This window comes from Pan paniscus, chromosome 21 (assembly GCF_029289425.2).
Source record: "Pan paniscus chromosome 21, NHGRI_mPanPan1-v2.0_pri, whole genome shotgun sequence".
In the NCBI taxonomy this organism is placed as follows: Eukaryota; Metazoa; Chordata; class Mammalia; order Primates; family Hominidae; genus Pan; species Pan paniscus.
The window spans coordinates 26995063-27013168 of NC_073270.2; positions in this window are offsets into that span (position 1 = coordinate 26995063).

An 18106-nucleotide genomic window follows, 5' to 3' on the forward strand; every position below is an offset into this window, starting at 1 on the left:
GTACCTTCATGAATTTTTGTTTATGTAAATCAATATTTTATGCCAAAAATAGAATGCTTCTTAGAAAATAATTGAAAGAAGGAAATTCATTGTATAACAGAAGAGTAGCAGTTGATTGAGACAAAGAGATTGTTATATGCATGAGTTAAAATGCTTAATTGTGTTGGATCCTATATCAGAACTAATTTACTCTCTTTTTAGGTTAGCATTGAGGTGAATCCCTTGATGATAAAGCCATATCATCACCTGTTTTACTCTAAACAAAGACATTTATAAAAATGGTAAACCTGATTATATTTCATAGTATTCAGAAAGATTCTTGTGTAAGAATATTAATTTTTACAATGCTCCTATTGTCAGCTGAGGTAAAATTAATTAGAACAACCGTATCCTAGGAAAATAGAGTCAATGAGCAAAGATTATCACATATTTAAAGGAAATAAGAGCAGATGAAAGCTGTTCCTGAGGAATGAAGTAAAGAGAGTTTGAGACAGTGGAAGATGGAACAGGAAGAAAAAAATAAGATAAAATGGTGACATCTCTTAAAATTGTTTTGGAAGGGTCATTTACACACTATGGATGAATAGCAACTTATTCCTAGAAAATGCTTGTTGCCTAGGTTGTGCAAATTCTCAGTTATGGATAGATTTAGTTATTGATCAATCATACTGCTTTCGAGAATTTTAATCTGTTTAGATTTCTGAAAAAGTTCCCATGTATATAAACAAAGTCCATTTACTTGATGGCATTATATGAGCCTTAGGATATTTGGAGGACTTGCATACTTGGAGACAAGGGCATTCCAGATGTCAGATGTTTTCAGGACAACCCTCTCACCCAGTGAGACAGATTGTATGTTTTTTCCACTGTGACTTGCTCCTATTTATAATTCCTTCAGCCCAGAAAGGATTATTGTAATGTATCAAGTTCATCAGCATTTTTTAAATTCTTACATTAATCTATTTAAATTGAGGTTCTATTTTACCTCAAAGATATCTATTACCTGTATTTATCTATCCAATCGAGTTCTTGCCACATATATATACTTTTTTAATTCTGCAATTCCTCTGAAGTTTTTAAGAGATCTTTGCTTGCTGGTTAGAATAATCCTCAAGTTTTTCTAATCATAGCACTTTTATTTTCTCATTCTTCTGATTAAAATTCTATCCTCTTCATTTGCAAAGGTGAATATATTTGGAACTGTCATCTCCAATGAATGAAAAGCAATTAGAAACCCTAGAAAAGATATTTGAAATAATTATTACAAACCATTTTATAATTTGTTAATTTTTCCAGATTTCTATAAAAAGCAAATGCAAATAGGAAAGAAACAAGAACTGGGCTTTCATATATTTTCCAATCTGAGCTGACTTCAAGACATGAAGATTAACTAGTGGTAAACAAGAGAAAATAAATTTAAAATAAGGAGGACAAATGTAGAAGTTATCAAAGATTACAATTTTTTAAAATCTCAAAGCTTTTGTTGAAAGAGATTCCCATCAAAGGAATTTGTATCAAAAAGAAAATGAATAAAGCTGAAATGTAATTAGAATCAATGAGAAAATATCAGAGCTGGAAGGACATTAATAAATCCTTAGTAAAAATAGCATTATACAGATGAAAAAAAAGTCAGGGGTCAAGAAACTTAATTGATTTGTCTAAGGTCATGTTATTTGTCAATTTATTTCCAAGACCAGTGTTTCTCCAAATAGAGATTAATGAAAAGAAGAAAGAAAAAAGAAGAAAAAGCAGTTCTCCACATTTTTTTTTTTTCTGCCTGGAGGTCCTGATTCATTCGGTGTGGAATGGAGCATTCACATTTCCTGTTTCCTTGGCTAACAGCAGAAAACTATTAAATGGAAGAAAATAAGATGTGAACTGAAGTGGTAGAAAAAAGTAAATGAAAAAAAAAACAGAACTGGAGACTTTGTTTTCGGCAGTTTTTTAATTATACATATATCTCCCTCAGCAGCCACATGAGGAGGGCCGGCTGGGTCTCTTTCTCCATTCTTTGGGCGAGTATATTTCAAAATATGTTTAAGAGACTATCACATCCAAATCACCAGAGGGGAGATCGTAGCTAGTCCCAGGCTTTTTTCCACGTAACTTAGTAAAAATCTCTGTGAATAGTTCCCCAAATTCTGCATTTTTAACAAGCTCCCCGCTTATGGAGCTGTCCCCTTGAGTGCAGGAAGGACAGGCTGTTTTACTTTATAACTGGGACAGCAAGTACAGATCCTGGTTCGTAGGAGGTGCCTAGAAAATACATGATAGGTAATTAGTTAAATTGAATTAATAACTATAATAAGTAGTAAAACTTAATAAATGCTAGTATTTTTTTAATTGTATATATCTACTACTAGATACAAACTTTGAGTCGTGGTGTTCTTCATTTACCAAAGTTTTGGTTTTTACACTTTTCCAAAAAATGTCAATTGCTATTCTGTACTCTATACAATCAGAAGGAAGTCAGTTTGAGCACATAAAAATGACATAATATTCTGCAGTATCAAGAATACACAGCTTGATACTTCAGATTTATTTTTATCTTTGAAAGATATTAATAAAATAAGTAATTTATAAAAACAAAGAGATTTTAATAACTGAAACAAAAATACTAATTATGATAAGACTAAACATGTAATGTAGCTGTAGGTTGAAATAAACTTGAAACACTCTAGTGTCTGCATACCTTTTGCTTTCCCCAAGAACTATTTCTGCAAAATATTCACTAGCCTGCAGAGATAACCCACATAGACTATGTTATTAATATGCAATCTTCCTTCCTGAAACAGTTTACATATGCAGTATATAGCATCTAGACCTTGTAATTGAATTTTCAAAGTTTGCTGTGGTTTGGGAGCTGCATATGGGTCAGTAATCATTATCCAGACACCATCATTTATAGTACACATACAATTAATCAACTCATTAATTATGGAAAGAGTCTCAGGGAAGGCTAGTACACCTATTTCTTAAACAAATATGTTACCCTTGAGCTGTAAAAGTAGCATTTCCATCAGCCATTGCCTTAGATTATTGTTAGATATTTGTTCTGGGATCTTTTAAAACTAGGCCCATAAGAAGAGTCAATATAAAAATCTTCAGACATAAGGCCTGTCATATATGTTCACTGAATTTAATCACTTTCTGGTGAACTCACTGTTCAAGTCAGCTTTGGATCTTTATCTTCTGAAGCTAATGTCAATAACACCTTATTTTTAATTTAACTAAATTCAGCCAAATGTAGGAGAAACAAATCATGCTTCTTTTTATTACTAGTTTTAGTAGATTTTTTGCCAGGGCAAAATTGGTAATTAGGGACAGTAAAGTATTCTTCAAATATTTTTTTCTTGTTATACATTTGTAAGCCCAGGAGGTTGTTAAATGGAGACACTTTATGGATGCAGAAAGGAAAAAAAAATCAGTAAATATATCTTTTCACATTCTTGGCTCATTAGCTAACCAGACGAATTTCCTTTCCTCTTCGTCAGTCCCACTCTTTTGCTATTTTTTCCCTACTCCGAGCAATTTATCTTCATGTTGCACTGACTCACATTATGACCTACAAAACTCCTTGTAAAAAGACACACAACAGAAAAAGAGGCTAATTGTGTAAGATAAATGCCAACCTAAAATAATGATAAAATATAATTTGATTTCAGCTTAAGGAAGAGAGAGGAAGGGCTAGTTATTTAATAGAGTTTTTGCTAAATATACGGTGAGCTTAAGGAAGAGGAACAGCTGTTTTCCGTCTTCATTGAAGTCAGATGTAGCTTAGACTTAATATAAGAGACATGAAGAAGAGATTTTTGTCTGTAGATTTCTAATGGGAATTTTAGTCAGAGGACCATGCAACCATAGAATTTTATTTCTTGTAAGATGTAGAGACATACGAGATAATTTATGAGCCATTCAACTTAAAGGTAGGAGGAAAGATCAATTGGTATTTTAAGGGTTCCTCTTTTCTGATACCACATTGTCCTGACTTCTTTGAGCCTCAGTTTTCCATCTCTGAGCTCTTTTGATTTGAAGTTATAAAATACCACAAGAGTTCAAGGCTTACACTTTTAGCTGTTTGGGACAATGTCTGGTAGAGCATGAGCAATGACCAAGAGTAAGCTGAGATCCTGAAGTTTTAGAGTAGTCTCTTTTGTCTCAAAATTTAACCCTTTCAAGTGCTTTTAGTGGAGGATTGTGCATGAAAGAGACACCTGCTTCTTATTACCTAGACCTTGTCTCTATCAATTAGATACATTTCTATCTCACCGAGGTACACTCCCAAATACTAAATTTGCCCCAGTTCTCCCTGTGCCATTGTTTCATGGCCAGTTGTGAAATTTTGTTCTCCATACTGCTAAGAAAATAAATGTACAGTGTGATAAGTGGTGTTATGTAAAATGTGGGAGTGGTAGACTGAAGAAAGCCTCTGGGCAAAGAAAACATAAAAAAGTCAACAAAATGCTTCAAGATTGTTTTAAATTGTTATAAAGAGGAAACAGAACATAAAAATATGGTATGTGAAGGTAAAGAATTTCATGGAGGTTTCCAACTACACTTTATTTATGGATATCTTTTTTTTTTTTTTAGAAAGAAAGCTTTTGAGCTACTTTAACATGGACCTTAGATAAGAACTGAAGTTCAATTGGCGAAACAGTAGGAAATTTGAAGCTTCTACTATACCTCAGGGAATGTGGAAATAGTTTCAGGGACCATGCATTTCTGCTCACATAACCAGTTTTAAAACCATAGCCCTCAATGTTACAGTCAAGATTTGATGTAGCAAAAGGGCATAATTATATTTACATTGATACCTTTAATATATAGCATCATATTATTTCTTCAAACAACATAAATGTAGACCATTAGTATTCCCTTTATGTCTTTTGCCTTAAACCAGCTATCATCAAAACACAATGTAATGCCAGTAAGGCCATGAGAAAAGAAGGGAAGTGGTATTCTGGCCGCCTAATTCGGAGCAGGAGGGAGGGAACTACCACCTATCACTCCATGTATATGCAGGGCTGATTAAACCATGCAAGAATTTCTAAAATGAATAAGTAGCTAACAACATCCTGTTTCTTATATTTAAATTAATGAAAAAAAGTTTTGAGATTTATTTTAGGGTTTATTACCCTTTTCTTCTTAAAATATCCATTTCTACCATCTCTGGAGATATACTGTCTTACTTATTCCTTAAGTCTCTGCTTTTATTAGTCAATGTTCATAATTGGAAATATCTTTCCACCTCTGTCCCTCCTTCAAGATTAAACATTCTATGAAGAACAGGGCTCATGATTGGTAAATATTCATATATCTATGTCAGCTTTTATGGGACAACGTATTAGTTGTTAAAATATGAATGTATCATAAAAGACTTCTTGATATAGGAGGCTTCACCCATGACTCCAGACAAAGACACACCTATTATACAACTTACAGTTTCACAACTAATGGCCCATGTCTAAAAATGTAAACTTGAAGTATATCTTTAATAATTTTGTTTTTGAATAATTAGTTATATTTTCAGGTGTTTTTGGAGTCTGTTTTGTTTTCATCTTTTTTATTCCATCAAAAAGCTCACAGATTTTAGGAATTTGGATGTGTGCTATACCAGTCTAGATAATAAATGCTGATTACAATTAAAATACTAGGTCAAGTGAAAACTGGAATCAAGTTTAAAATTATTTTTATATCTCTTCATACTTAGCCAGCAAAATACCCATGCTAGATGAGATTATTGTTCAAAATTATTGCTGTCTTCATCAAAGCAGCTCATATATTCCTTGCTAACATCATGTAACACCCACTGCTTCTCTGTGGGAGGAATATACTTCACACCACTACTGTCAGGGTTGAGGATGTGACTTTGTTGGTGCCTTTGTCAGCTAGTGCTGTAATAAGAAACTACTGTAGACTAGGAGGCTAAAACAACATTGATTTCTCACAGTTCTGGAAGTTGGAAGCCTGGGATCAAAGTGCCTTTAGGGTTGTTTTCTCCCAAGGCCTATCTCCTTGGCTTGCAGATGGTTACCTTCTTTTTGTGTCCTTGCATGGCCTTTTTTCTGGGTGCACACATCCCTGGTATCTCTTGCTTTCTTCTTAAAAGGACACTAGCCCTGGCCAGGTGCAGTGGTTGATGCCTGTAATCCCAGCACTTTGGGAGGCCGAGGCGGGTGGATCACGAGGTCAGGAGATCAAGACCAGGGAGAAACCGCATCTCTACTAAAAATACAAAAAATTTGCCAGGCGTGGTGGCGGGTGTCTGTAGTCCCAGCTGCTCAGGAGGCTGAGGCAGGAGAATGGCTTGAACCTGGGAGGTGGATCTTGCAGTGAGCTGAGATTGCGACATTGCACTCCAGCCTGGGGTGACAGAGTCAGACTCTGTCTCAAAAATGAAAAAAAAACAAAAAACAAACAAACAAACAAAAAACAAAGAACACTAGTACTATTGGATTAGGGCCCCACCTTTATGACCACTTTTAACCTAAATTGCCTCCTTAAAGGGCTGTATCTTTTAATACACTCAAATGGGCTGTTGTATGCTTCAGCATGTGAATTTTGGGGGGACAAAATTTAGTCCATAACACCTGGGCTAATGGAACATGATTTAAAGTTTTTGCAAATTCTGAGTAAAAGATGAAAGATCCATTTAATGGTTGCTACAGTTCTCTTCCCTCTGCCATGAGGCCACCAGGTACTCAAACAACGCTACCTCTTTACCCTGGGCTCTGGATTAAACAGGACATTGAACAGAGCGGTAGTCTACTTGTTAGTACCATGTAAGAAGAAAATCAAGTAAATCTTTTTGTTTTCACCATTATGATTTTGAGATTTTCATGACTCTTGATACCACAATTTAGCCCAGCAAGAGCTAAGTAATAAAGTAATCATTACTTATAAATAGAAAGCTTTTATTAAATTATGCGGCTTTGGTTTTGGAGTCAGGCCTCAGGCAGCAAGGGATTTATTATTAAAGGTTGAATAAAATGCAGTAACAAACCACTTGGTAAAACTATTAGCTGCAAGTACCTAAAAGGCAATTGATTAAGCAAACAGGCTCCTGGTGATGTTACTAGCATATCACTCTCTCCCCCAACCACTAGTTAGCTACATTTACTAGAGCTACAAAAAGTGCTTGCTACAAGAAAAAGATGAGCTCAGAAAAACACTGGCCAGTTTAGAAGAATTAAAAGAAAGAAAGACAGAAATTATCGGACTTGCAGGATTAAGAGTAAGTATTTTTCATATCCAACTTGTAAAAGATAAATTAAGAAATGTTTTCAGTGATAAGTCCAATTAGGACTCAGTCTTTGATTTAGACAAAATCCAGAGAATAGCTTTCATATCCTCGTTGAAACCAACTAATTAAGCAACATGCCATAATTCCTTTCAGTTGGACAAAAGGGCTCCATGAAAAGAGACTAAGGATGGACTTTTACATGAAAGTCTGAAAATTTAATAAAACTATATTTTAATTTAGAGATAGGCTTGCATATGCAAAATATCATGGACGTAACTACAGGTATGCTAAGATGACTATAAGACAAACAATTTAAAAAATTCCATTGCAGTTTCAGAGAATGGTTCTGCCAAGAGGGCCACAGTATTAGATTCAAATGGACTATGGCAATTTAAGATTTAAAATGACTTTGGAACATCTAATATTCTACAGACAGAATAAAGGTTAGAAAATGTATTCCAATCTCCCTTGCTCCCCCAGAAGGAGGACATATTTTCTAGAGTCCTCTTCAGATTTTTTAATAGAAGATAAAGGAAAAGGAATAATCTCTCAAATGTTATAGTCAAGAGTTTTGGAGAATAAGAGATAGGGGAACTACTGCTGGGGAGCATAATTAGGGACTTTGATGAAACATTAAGACTTCAGGTAAGATTTCAGAATGGCCTGGTCTTCTCTGAGCATTCTAGTCTACCTTTTGAGAATGAAAGCTTGTGAGTATGTGTGTATAATTGTATGTGTGTATGTATATGTGAATGCATGAGAGAAAGAGAGACTCAGAATAGTTATTATAAAACACTCATATTTTTTCACAATTTCACAATATAGTATATACTATTACAGTTTTTGCATTATTTGAATTTTACCTGTGTCAGTGTAGACTTTGTTAAAATTATTCTTGAATTTTTCTCTTATCTCACTCTCTTTCAATTCATCTCTCTCTCTTTCTCTCTGTCATATAACACACACACACACACACACACACACACACACAGATGGCTTTTTGTAATAAAGAAGGAAACACAACTTTGAGCTAAGCAGCTAAATTAATAGGTTGGCTGAGTTGACAATGACCTTCATAGAGAAATCTAAAGGAGAGGGAAGGTAGCATTCTCTGTCGAAAGAGTGAAACCTTTGTCAATTATTTTATGGTATGTCATTTTTTTCCTTCTTTTTTTTTGAATGTTTGATATCTATTTGACTGTCAGTTGTACCAATTGATATTCACATGGCCTTGTAAAAAAATAAGATTTTTATTATAACTTTGAATCTGTTAGGTCCTGAGTTCAAGACTCTTCAGGAATGGAATGGAGGATAGTATGTGGGTGTAGAGTCTAATATTCTCAAAGAAAAACGGAAGACGAGACAGAATGGGGGATGTTGGTAGACATCTTCAAGCTCATATTTTTGTGTTTGGAGGTATTTATAAATGGAAGTTTCTAAATCCTCTTGTTCTTGAAATTGTGTATATTTAGAACCTACTTTTCAGTTTCTCATCCTCAAAAATTACTTTAAATTTAAGAGGACACATTTATAATTACCTTATAAATCAAAATCTAAAATTTTCTTTTTATATGTTAAATATTTATTTGTTGTTTACTCATTTATGTTGACACCATAGTGATGTTTAATTTATTATGCTTCTGAAGTAGCTTCTTAGTACATGATGGGATATATTTAATACTGCAGAACATTTCTGTACTAGACATCACACTGCCTAAGTTCTGCTTATGGGCAATATCAAACAGTCTACTCCTCTACAATGAGGAGACTAATGGGAATTCAAAGAGTAAAAAAGACATTACATCCCAGTTCCTTCTTACACTAAGCTCATCTGAGAATCATTCTTCAGCTACCTATTGAGCAAGTTGTTTATTGTTAGGGGCCTCTGTGGAAGAGGAAAGGAGTCACTGTAATTGAAGGTGTTTATCTGGGAAGGTTCTGGGAATTTGAGAAAGATGAGGTCCAAGCACTGAGCCAGTGGGAATGGAATTCAGTGATTGGAAGGCAGCATAATGGGAAATAAGATATAATGAAGGAGACAAAGCCAACAGAAGTAGGAACATGGAACAAGCTTTAAACAATTGCTAGGAGAAAGCAAACTAGGCCATTGTATCAATGTGCCTATGCAATATTATTGTAGCTTGCAAAATTACAAAAAGTAAGAACCTCCTTCAGAGAGATAGCACAGGGACATTAAGTTTTAACTAGCAGAATCAAATTCAATAAGACAAAAATAGAAACTGCATTTTATCTTACAATTAATTTCAAAATTAAATCAGGCATCTATGCTATCGGGCTGACTATATATCACATACTTAAACTCAAATTAATAAATATTTTTTGATAGCTTGCTATATACATGTAATAAATTATAGTAAATAAATGAGAGTAAGACTCAGATTTTCAGAAAATTACACTTCAACTTACGGGGACATAAATCAATGTTTGGATAACTGAAAAAACAAGGTATGCCAAGTTCCATATTAGGCATACAAAGAGATAATTAAAGGGATGCAGTGGAGGAAAACAACTTATCTAGTAGGAACACAAAAGTTTTTTTAAAAGATGATATTTGCTTGGAAATAAAAAAAGAAAAACCTATATAGTAAAAAGAAAAATGGTGGATATACATTCTATGCAGGAAAAAATACGTAAAAAAGTTCAAGAATTAAAATAGTGAATATATTCTAATTTGTCAAAATAATTATACATATATGCATATATAATTATATATTTTCCATATATACATATACACACTATATATACACTGTATAGATACACTATATATACAGTATATATAGATACACTATTTATACAGTATATATAGATACACTATTTATACAGTATATATAGATACACTATTTATACAGTATATATAGATACACTATTTATACAGTATATATAGATACACTATGTATACAGATATATATACACTATATATATGCACACTATATATATACACATATATATACACACACACACACACACACATATATATATACTCATGTAGTTGGGACTCCTCCAACTCATGTAGTTGGGACTATATATGTATAAATATAGTGTGTGTGTGTGTGTGTGTGTGTATAAATGGCAAAGGACTGATAAAATGATTGAGATTTATAGCATTTTTCCCCTCATTACCCAATTCGAAACTAATAATAAAGTCTACTCTCATAAACCCATAAAATAATTTGGGAAAATAAAAATTCACTCTTCTCATTGCAGTGATTACATATTTATTCTTTTATTTCTTTAACCATGAAAAAAACATTTTGTACTTTTCACGTAACAGAAAATGTATATAAACTACTGCCATAAACAAAGTAAAGTTCCCATTTTTACAAAGTTCATATTCTAATGAGAAAATAGAGTAACTGATGAAGAGAATACAGCTACTTGACCAATGATAAAGTCTTTCTAAGGAAATAACATTTAAATGGAAAACTTAATGTAATGAATCAAGTACAGGAAAAGCCAACAAAAGAATTTTTCAGAATTTGGGAAGAAATACAGAGTTGTTAGTGTGAGAAAATACGCTATGGCAAGTCACAAGAAACAATAACTATGATATTCCAACTCTTCACATCAAGTGGTGGAGTCAGTTTCCCCTCTACTTGAACATGGACTGACTTTGTGACTTTCGTTAGCAAAAAGAATATGGTGGAAGTGGCCTATGTGCCAGTTATAAGATGAGGCCTTGACATTGCAACTCTTGTAGTTGGGACTCCTGCTATTTCCATGAGAACAAGTCCAAGCTAGCCTGTTGGAAGATAAAACATTATACAGAACTTAGTTTATTTATCTCATTTGTCCAAGCCATGGACCCAAAACTTATATGAGAAAGCCCAGCCAAGAAGAGCCAAAGTGAAATGCATCTGATCTGTTAGATGACCACGGTTGCATGATCAAGTCCAGCCAAGATCAATCTAGCTTGATCAAGATGAAAAGAACTGCAGACCCAACATATAGAATCTTGTAGCAACAAGGAATTATTATTTTAAGTGACTAAATTTTAAGGAGAGTTGTTAATCAGCAATAGATAATTGATACAATCTTAAGCAATAATAGATTTTTTACTTCACATTATAAGAAATTTCAAATTGGCTCACCCTGCATACCAGTATCACCAAGGACCCAGATGTTCTGTCAGCTTCAGCATATTTTTGCTTGTTTTTTTCATTTGTTTTTATTTTTTCTCTTTACACTGACAGTGTTTCTTACAAGATGACTGATACATTTCAAAGCACCATTTCTTGTTATAACGGCACTCAAGGTAGGAAGAAAAGATACTTCGATTTCTCATTTCTCTTTTTTTCTTCAGGAAAACAAAATCTTACCCAGAAGTCGCTCAGCACACTTCTGGCTAAAATTGAATCATTTACCCACTGAAACCCATCATATATAAAATAAATTGATATGAAATTGACCAAGTTTTAATGTTATGATTTACTCCATAGGCATGCTGTCACTCAAACAAATTAATCACCTAAACATTAAAGAAGATGATAAAGAAAATTGATAGAAAAACAAAACACTAACACATTAAAAATATTTAAATGCTAATTACTCTGAAGTCTGCATACAAGTTAAGATGCACGTTGGAGAAGAGGGCAGGATCCATTCATACAAAGAACCGTAATAAAGATATTGGAAATATCTTTCTTATTTAAATATATTTAAATAAGTGAGGAAAAATTATAGCAGCAATTAAGGAGAGTGATGAATGGATTATAAGAGAGAAAAAGAAGAGGAGAATCAGAGAAAAAAAGGAAACTAATTAGGAGACTACGTTCCTAAGTCCAAGTGAGAGAATATGACTAGTGTGACATAGATTAAGAAAGCTATAAATAGCTAAAAGTGTATGGATTTGTAATGAGTTTTAGAAGCAGGCTTGCTAATGAAGCACTTTCTGTCAGGGAAACATACCACTCAGGATTTATTCCACTGTTTGTGTCACTGGAGTTCTTGGTTTTGCCATTTCCTAAAACTGACTGTTACTGGGGCAAGGTTTGAGAGAGGGAAGGAGTGTACTGAGAACGTTAAATGTAAAACACCCATTAGACATTTAAGTGGAGCTGTTCAGAAAGCAACTTGATACATGAACCTATATCAACTGAGGATTTAGTACTGGAAATACTGATTGAGGGTTCAGTATATTGACAGTATTTGAAGTAATGGGTAAGAATCAAGTTACATAGGAGAAAGTAGACAAAGATTGCATCTACTAGCATTACTTCTCCAAACTCATCTCTCATTCCCTAAAATTGTACAGTTGTACAATATACAGCCTCAAATTTCATATGTTAAATAGAATCCTAAAGTAAAACATGTGTTCAAAGGTTAACATGCTGCCCACTTTCAAATTTTATTGATTTACTGCTATTTTATAAAATGCCTTAGAGGGTGTAAAAGAGTTACTGCAGTTTTTTTTTTTTTTTTTTTTTTTTTGAGGCAGAGTCTTGTTCTGTTGTCCAGGCTGGAGTGCAGTGGTGCAATCTCAGCTTACTGCAACCTCCACCTCCTGGGTTCAAGCGATTCTCTTGCCTCAGCCTCCCGAGTAGCTGGGACTACAGGTGCCTGCAACCATGCCCGGAAAATTTTTGTATTTTTAGTAGAGACCACTTTGGCCAGGCTGGTCTTGGACTTCTGACCTTATAATCCACCCTCTTCCACCTCCCAAAGTGCCGAGATTACAAGTGTGAGCCACTGTGCCTGGCCCCTAAAACTTTTAAATAACTGCTGTGATTTGCTTCTTGGGAGCATTTAGCTCAGTAAGTACCAGATCAACCCACCAACTTGTGATATTGTTTAATACATGTGAATATCACCATTCCGGGGAAATCTTACAGTATCAAGCTTTGCAAGGGAATAATTAGATGTGTCTTAGGAGCTTTTATTTTACTTTATTTCATATATATGGTGACTTAAAGCAGGGTAACAATATGCTGTGATAGCACGCTGGTATCAAAATTTTAAAAAACAATCTGTGTTTGCAGAACTAAGACCAGTTCAATTTTCCAAGCATCTGGGGCAAGTCCACTCTATTTCTATGAAACCCAAATTTCATAGAAATGTTCACAGAAATTGGGTTTCTATGAAACCCAAATTTAAACTTTGTTTACTTACAACTCTATGATACATAATTCCTCCCATCTTCATTGCTCTCAGATTTATAACTGCTTCATGTAATTTTCCTTAGATTAATTTATGTAGAATTATTTAAAAACTAAAAACACAATTTATTATGAAAGTGCTTATTAGTTGAAGTTATATTCATTATTTTTGATACAAAGTCACTTAAAAATTAATAGCACACATATGATCCCACAATTCCACTTCCAAATATATATTTAAAAAAATTAAAAGCATGGACTCAAATGGAAATTTTTACACCAATGTTCATAGCAGTATTATTCAAAACAGCCAAAAGGTGGAAGCTATCCAAATGTCCATCAACAGATAAATGGATAAATAAATAGTTTGCACATTTCTGATTTACTTTTCTTAGATTATAATAACTTAATTTTAAATATCTGCAGAGCAAAAAGGCACAGAGATTGAAAAATACATTTTGGAAATATTGCCTTTAAAGGAATTTCTACTTTTCAAATTAAATATCATGCCAAAATAATATTTGTTAAAGCTTAACCAGGGACTAATTTACAACATAAGCTTAGCTTGGAAAACAAACAAAAACAGACCTTGTTCTAAAATGAAAACCGACTATTTGACTTAAAATTTGGAATTTTGAGCAAATAACTTTGTTTTAGAATTACATTTAGCTATTATTTACCATTGGGAAAATTCATGACTATTCATGAAGTAAATTAGTTTCCCTGCACCATTCACAGGGCCTGCCACACAGTAAGGATTCAATAATTGTTTCTTGTTTAAATGAAAAAAAAATGAGTTTATAATATCTAGTTACTTTTTGTTTTTAAATTAACAAACTTAGTTTTTTGAACTGCTGCAGGCTTATAGAAGAATTGAGTGCAAAGTTCAGAAAATTCCCATATATCTACCCCACTAACATATGGTATATTTGTTCAAATTGATGAGAAAATATTGAAATATTAACTAAAATCCTTGGTATATATTTGGTTTCCCCTTTCTGGTTGTATATTTTGTGGGTTTTGAAAAATGTATAATGGCATGTATTTACTATATTTATCTATATACGTGCCATTATACATTTGCACAGAATAGTTTGACTGCCAATCAGTGGTTACCAAGGACATAGGAGGGGAGGAAGAGGGATCAATAGGTGGAATACAGGGATTCACAGTATTCACTATCTTCTAGTTTGGCCTTTTCCAGAATATCATGGAGTTGGAATCACAGAGTATGTAACCTTTGTCAGATTGGCTTCTTAACTTAGCAAGATGCATTTTTTGGACAAATCAGGTTGTCATAACAAAAATGGCATAAACTGGATAGCTTAAACCATAGAAATGTGTTTCACACAGTTCTGGAGGCTGAGAAGTTTAAGATCAAAGGCTGACAAGGTAAAATGGCCCCTTCTCTTTGCTTCTCAGTAGCCGTTATCTTGCTGGTGTGCTCAAATGACCTCTTACTTGTGCATGCATGGGAAAAGAGAGCTTCTGTGATATCTCTTCTAATAAGGACACCAATTCTTTTGAATTAGGGCTCTACACTTATGACCTATTTAACTTTAATTGCCTGCTAAGGACTTTATTTCCAAATGCAGTCAAATTGAGTATTAGGGATTCAATCTATGAATTGTGGAGACAAACCAGTATATGATATTTAACTCTTGGTCCCCCAAAATTCATATTCTTTCAGATGCAAAGCATATTCACCTTTTCCAACAGTCTTCCACATCCTAATTCATTCTAGCATCAGCTCTAAAGTGTAAAGTCTCATCTAAATATCATCTAAATCAGGTATGAGTGGGACCTTAGGTATGATTCATCATGAAACAACATTTCTCTCAAGCTGCTGACCTGTGAAACTAGAAAAGTTATGTGGTTCCAAAATACCACCTAACTTTCATAGTATGATGGGACAGGCATAGGATAAACATTCTCATTCCAAAAAGGAGAAATATGAAAGGAGTAGCAGCTCCCAAGCAAGTCCAAAAACAGGCAAAGCAAATTTCATTAGATCTTAAGGTTCAATAATAATTCCCTCTGGCTCAATGACTCATCTTCTGGACTGATTGGGGTGGTGACTCTGCCCCCAAGGCCCTAAATGGGGTTGTTGCCAGGCTCAGGTCTTCCTCCCAAGGCCCTGCTGGCAGAGGCCATCTGGCCAGTTGAAACCAAGCCGGTGACCCTGATAATTCTGAATTGCCTACAGTGTTATTTTGCCCTTGTCTTGAAAAACAGTGTATGTTTGCAGCCAAATAACTCTGTTGTCCTGTCCTGTAGAATCCGAGAAGACCCTCAGGCTTCCTTCACTTTATCTTATCTCCATCCCCATCAGTTCAAACTGGCAGTGTTTCTGCCTATATTATTCCATAATCTCTTTATCAAGTGACAGCCTGGCTATACCTTTGGTATTCTCTTAGAACAGGCTGTTCTCATTTTTTTGCAACACACTCAGGTTGAGAATTCTCTACATCTTTCTACATTTGATTGTTTTTCCCTTAACAATACCTTCCTCAATTAATCTCTCTTCTAACATTTAACTATAAGCAGTTAGGAGTATTCAGGCCACACCATCACATTTTGCTTTGAAATCTCCTCAACTACCTATCTAATTTCATTGTTCACAATTTTGATTTTTTGCAAAACACTAGAACACATTTTAGTCAAGTTCTTTGCCACTTTATAACAAGGATTACCTTTTCTCCAATTTTCAATAATCTGTTCCTATTTTTGTCTGAGACATCACCAGAATAACCTTTAATATCATGTTTATACCAAAATTATATTCATGATTGTATATGCTTTCATTAAGAAGTTGGAGGCTTTCTCTCTATCTCCTTTTCTTTCTGAGCCCTCATCAGAGTCACCATTCATAGCCAATGTCCATCAACAGTCCCTCCTTGGCAATGTGGATTTTTTTCTAGCATGCACCTCAAAACTCTTACTGCCCTCTCTTATTACCCAGTGCCAAAACTGCTTCCACATTTTAAGTGCCTCTTACAGCAGCATTCCCTTCTCTGTACCAAGATCCATTATGATGAACTCAGTCACGTTGGGAGTTAGGACGTCAACATATGAATTGGGGAATGTGGGCACGATTCAGTCCATAGTACATTTCAAATGCCAGATTAATAGAAAGCATGAGGAAGTTGTAATTTGTTACTCCAGAGTCTGCACAAACAGCTGTCACCATGCTTGGAGGCCATTTGTTAGATTGGTAGCGTATGGGCCGCCATTGTTCCTTGCGGCAGGCAGAGTGAGTTGATGGTGGTGTGCTCTCCTTTGGATCTCCAATTGGTTGTCATAGCCATCCTTCACAACCACTCCCAACTTAGTAAAGATGAACCTGGAGGAGCATTTGCTATCCCTGGTGTACAGAAGCAGAAAAGAACGAATGTACCAGCAGTTTTATCAGTAGTCACCGCAGAGTATCACCCTAAAATGAGATACGAGAATGTTGAAAATGACACTCCTCTGACACATGGAACGATGATATAGTTATAGAGCTGCCATAGTGACCTATAGTTGAGAAAAGCCTGACTTCCAAACTCTATATTTAGTAATTCCTTAAGAAGACAGGCTCAGGTATTTTTTCAAGTGAAGCAGAATCCCACATCTACTCCAGGGAATCCAACATCCTAACCAGAGCTGGAATGATGTCAAAATATAACTTTCTCCTTTCATGAGCAAAACTCTTTATGTGTATTTTAATTAATATTATATTTTCTGCAAGTTCTTACTTCATGGCACAAGAAAGTCAAATCAGATAAACAACATAATTCTACAGCTGTGGCAGAATTGTTTTGCCATTTCTGTGAGATGTATTCCTTCTAAGCATAGTATATAGACATATAATTCTGATTATATTATTACTTTGTATCTTTCCCTAGCAGAAATTAATTAATTTCTAATAGATTGGGGTATGGCTTTCACCTAGTATAAGAAATTCAAATAATAACCAAACAGGGAACAGTTTCCAAATGAATATATGAAAATTTAATAATATGTGAATTTAAATATTCTTTTATATATATAGATTAAGTATTGTTTCAATAATTTATCAGTCATTTAAGTAGATGCTACTGTAAAGCAGGCCATTTCAAATCGTATAATATTTAAAATCCATAATAAGCATACCAAGCATGTTATATTAATTTTATAGACAGTAAAACTAATAATCAGGCATATTATGTCTTTACAAAAGGTTTTACAAACTTCAAAAATAATTATACCAGGATCTGAATCTAGAACTTTTTGGTTATTGGTGTGTCTGTATTTCTTTTCTTATGCCTCTAAAAATGTATAGTGTCAGGTAAAAATTAATAATACAAAAATGGTTATTTTTGGTATTTAGTGAAATTTGTATAAATTACTTCCTTGAGAAAGGGAATAAAGAGTAATTGTAACACAATTTTACAAAATCTCTAATTGCCACATAGCAGTTACTTACATTTTATGATGCTGAATAAGCAAAAATTTATTTTTTGAGATCCACAAGATTGTCTTCCTATAATTTCTAATCATGTGGACTTAGGTGAAAATCTCTGTGGTATAAGGCTCCAGTGTGGCTCCTGTAATCCCTACCTTCTCGCGATAACACCTTTGTGCTCTTAAGTGTGGGCAGGAACTGAGTTACCTCTAACAGTAGCAAATGGCAAATATGAGACCATGTGATTATGTGAACATGATTACATTACATGAGATTGTAACTGGTCTTGCTGGGAGACTCTCTGTCATTGGCTTTGAAGAAATA